Source organism: Oryctolagus cuniculus, chromosome 16 (genome assembly GCF_051225735.1).
Source record: "Oryctolagus cuniculus isolate XC-2025 breed Fujian yellow rabbit chromosome 16, ASM5122573v1, whole genome shotgun sequence".
Taxonomy (NCBI): Eukaryota; Metazoa; Chordata; class Mammalia; order Lagomorpha; family Leporidae; genus Oryctolagus; species Oryctolagus cuniculus.
The window spans coordinates 21,028,361-21,032,917 of record NC_142882.1 but is presented as its reverse complement, the minus strand read 5'-3'; positions in this window follow the sequence as shown (position 1 = coordinate 21,032,917).

Below are 4,557 nucleotides of genomic sequence, written 5' to 3'. Positions count from 1 at the left end.
GAACTGGAATAATTTTTTAAAAGGAAAATATAGTGCAAAAGTTTATTAGCACTGGGTTTGGCGATGCAGAAACTCAGTCAACAAAAGGAGATATTCAGGTCTGACCTCATAAAAATGAAAACCTTATATCCCTCAGTGCCTGCTATCAACATAATAAAAAGCCCACTGACAAATCATAGAAAATTAGTGCAAATCATATACTTGGCAAGATGCTAATAGCAAGAACATCCAACAGAATCAGACACTCTGCACAATGAAGACACCTGATAAATGAGCTGCTATAAGGCATCTAGGAACACCTAGTGACTGGGAGACCTCATGCTGTCTCCCCAAGGTCAGAAATTACAAGGACGCCTGCTCTCACCACTTCCATCCCATTTAGGAAAAGAGGTGCTACCAAGTCAGATCAGGCCAGACAGCCGTAAAGTCACATGGGTGTGCCTACACAGACTCACCAACTCAACTTCAGAGGCAACGGCCTGAAGATAACAGATTTCCAGAGATACACAGCCTCTGTACCCTTCACCATCTCCCTCTCCTTCCGGCTGTCCTTGCCATTTGATACCTTATGTATTTCATATGTGTTTTCTGTCTCCTGTAATGGCAGCTTCCAGTGGATGGGGACAGCTGCTGGGTTTTATTCCCAGCAGCACTAGGTCTGGTACGCAGGAGGCAAGTACTTGAAAAACCACTGGGTTCACACTACACAAACAGGCTTTATATAAACCTCGTTGACAGCCCACATCCACTGGATTTTCATGGGCTGAATTGGCCTCGGCATTATCACAAGTGGCAAAGCACTATCTTGTCCCCAAAGGCAGGGTTTTCACAAATGAGCTCAAAATGCAGGTGCACACAAAAACCTGTAGACTCAGCACTGACTGCAGGCCTCTAGTCCCTGGTCAAGGCTAGTCACTTTTTTTTTTTTTTAAACAAGATTTTCCATCGCTGGTTCACTCCCCAAATGCCCTAAGCAACCAGGGCTGGGTCTGGCCAAAGCTAGGAGCATAGAACCCGGTCCAGATCGCTCATGTGGTGGCCAGGACCCAAGTCCTCGACCATCATCTGCTGCCTCCTGTGGTGCACGTTAGCAGAAGGCTGGATGGGAAGTGGCATAGCCAGGACTTGAACCATGTACTCTGATATGGGGCGCCGCTGTCCCAGGTGGCATCCTGACTGCTGTGCCAAGTGCTCACTCGAGGGAAAGAAACGGTCAGGCACTTAGTAGAGCTCAAAAGGAGAAGCAGCAGTTTCTACCCTTCTCAGACAACAGGGATGCCACCAAGTACCACCATGTCCAGGAAGCTGTGCACCACACCGGGTGTGTCTAAGCATCACCAAGCCTGAGCCTATAGGATTCAACTTAAAAGTGCCACAGCCACACAGCAGGAAAAAGAAGAGTAGTTTATTTACTGTCACAGGTCTGCCCCTCTGGACAGGAGAGGAACTCACGTTCTGGGGAATTTTGTAACTCCCCAATGTGTTTTCCATTATCTCTTGTGAATTGTATTATTTTTCTGCAGTCAGTGTGGGAGGGAGTTTCCCAGTCTCTTCCCACGGAAGCATTCAAAATGCCAAACCCTGCTGTCATCACGGCACAGCAGGTTGGGCCTCCTGTAATGCAGGCATGCCACATGGTTGCCGGTTTGAGTCCCGGCTGCTCTATTTCTGATCCAGTTCTGCATATGGCCTGGGAAAGCAACAAAAGATGGCCCAAGTGTTTGGGCCCCTGCCACCCGTGTGGGAGACCTGGATGAAGCTTCTGGCTTCAGTCTGGCCCTGCCCTGGCTGTTGTGGCCATTTGAGGAGTGAATCAGTAGATGCAAGATATTCTCTAATTCTGCCTTTCAAATAAATAAATAAATCTTTTTAAAAAAATGCCAAGCCCTGGGATTGCATTTGCGATCAACTGAAAGACAACAAACCTAAGAAAAACACTGTGCCATTCTGGAGAAGGCAGATTTTCCCTAGTGGAATGGAAGACCAGACATCGCATGTTTCTTCCCGAAAACCACGGCTGTGCCCAGGTGCCTTGGGCGGCTCAGATCTGGGGGGCCTGGGAGCTTCTTCCTCCCATCACGAGGCTCAGAGAACCCAAGCAGCAGCCTGGCTGCCACCCAGGTTTATTCCCGGACTGGACTGTGGCTGGGGACAGGACAGCTGCTGTCCGTGTCCCGGGGTGAGCGACACTACCGGGGGTTCCCTCCACCCCCTGACTCGGGGGCTGACAGTTGCTGCACACCCCGGACAGTTCTGAGCCTGGAAAGGATGGCAGGGGCTGAGAACACCACACCCAGCAGCTTCCAAGCAGGGCCCTGGGCCCAGCGGCAGTCTGCTGAGACACCTGTGCTCTGGGGAGGGGAGAGGTGGGGAGCGCAATGCGCCTGCGTGTGGACCATTCCACACCGAGAAATCGACAGGACCCTGCCTTGGTCTGCAGCGTCGTCGCAGGGGGACACAGCACACAGGGCCCTAGAGGGCAAATGTTGAGCACAGGCCTGAGGAGGAGCGAGGCTGGGCGGAGACCCTGCCAGCCATGGGAAGCTGGACCCCTAGAGAGAAAAGAGGAGTTAGGGAGCCCACAGCCCACAGCCCCTCTCCTGTGCTAACCACTTCCAGAGGTGCCTAGAAAGCCTAAGAGGAAAAGGGAATTAAAAGATGTCTCTTTTATATAGTCTTCTCACCATTCACAATCTGCATGAGCTTTGCCAAGGGCCCTGGTACACAGGGTGGACGCTCCCACCCAGCACACAGCCTGGGGAGATGCGGGTCTGGGCTACAGGGCTGTCCAGAGAGGGCTCCAGCCCAGCCACTGTGACCAGCACATGGGGATGGCACAGGGCACCCAGGCTTCATCTGCAAGCCCAGCCCCCAGCCCAGGGGCCCTCACAGGAGGCAGGGGCAAGCGGTGCAGCTAGGGAACTCTCAGGTGCTCTCCCCTCCCCACCCCTGCAGCTGGGGCCGCCAACCGCACACACATCACTTCCTGGGTTCCTGGTATCCCTGTAGCCTCCCTACCGCAGAGAGTGAGGCAGAGCCCCCCAGGGCCATGGGCCCCCTCACCCCCAACACACACACACACCCTGGGGCCCAAGGGACAAAAGTGACCAGGACACATGGCCAAGTGCAGCCAGCACGGGGGATGTGTTCACAGCCCCACTCAAGCTTGCACGGTCTGTGCACCCTGGGGAGCTCCAGCCTCAGCCTCAGAACAGGCTGGGAACCGGAGGCACGAGCCAGATTGTTGGTGGCACAGCCAAGGACTCGTCATAGCTCGCCTCTTGATCCCCTCAGCTCCAGCAAAGTGCGCATACATACACATGCCCCAAAAGAGGGACTGAATTATTAAATACACAGAAAAGCTGCAGCTGTGAGCGGTGATGTTTTTATAAAAGCATCAGAAGGGAAGAAAAGCATCTCATCTGAACTGGTTTAGATAAGCAGCCCCCACCCTGTGGCAGTGCCCGGAGAGGCGGCAGGGCGCCGTGTGTGTGACCCTCCCATGAACCCTAGTCACCTGGTGCTGGGATGCTAACAGATGTAACTGGGCCGTACCAGCACCAACGCCATTTTGATCTCTTGCTTGCACCGGGAGCTGTGACTGACCCATGAGGCCAGCTGTCCGGGGCGGTAACCAGCAGGCCCACAGGCTGCCTGGAGGGTGCATGGAGTGCTGGAACTGCGTCTCCTCAGCCACAGGAGGCCCCGCTGGCCTGGAGCACCCTTCACCTCACCACTGAGGTCTGACGACGACTCGGAGGTATGAGTGTCACCCCAAGGGGACGCATTTCCCAGCTCACCTGGACCCAGTGATCGCAACATTGCGACAGCCTCTGTGCTCAAGGAGTTCCACCTATTAGTGCCCTGCGTTTCCACAGACTTTTACTTACTCTGTTTCCACATGCAGAACAATCCAGGAATTTACTTTGCCTCCCTAGACTTGTAAATTAATTCAAAGAAAAGACCAGAGCCGAGGCTGTGGTGTAGCGGGTAAAGCCGCCAGCTGCGGTGCCAGCATCCCATATGGGTGCTGGTTCAAGGGCTGGCTGCTCCACTTCCAATCCAGCTCTCTGCTGTGGCCTGGGAGAGCAGTGGAGGGTGGCCCAGGTCCTTGGGCCCCTGAACCCACATGGGAGACCCACAAGAAGCTCCTGGCTCCTGGCTTTGGATTGGAGCAGCTCCAGCCATCGCAGGGCCATTTGGGGAGTGAACCATCAGATGGAAGACCTCTCTCTGTATCTACCTCCCTCTTTAACTCTTTCAAACAAATTAATCTTTAAAATAAAATAAAAAGGTAAAGACCCTGCCCCTCTTGTAACAAATTCTCAGCAGGGACCAGAGAACAGACCACCCTGGCTGGGGCACAGCAGTCCCCACTCTCACCGGCAGCAGACTCACCTGCACGCAATTTAAGGCTGTGATGGAAACAAACTCAAATTTATAAAAACTCTCCTGGACACACGCCAGAAGAGTCTGGCTGAGAGCGTGACCTTGACCTTCGTGGAGTTTCTTCCTGCTTCCCAGGGCTCTGCTCCCTGGCTGGACTTGTTCTGAGCA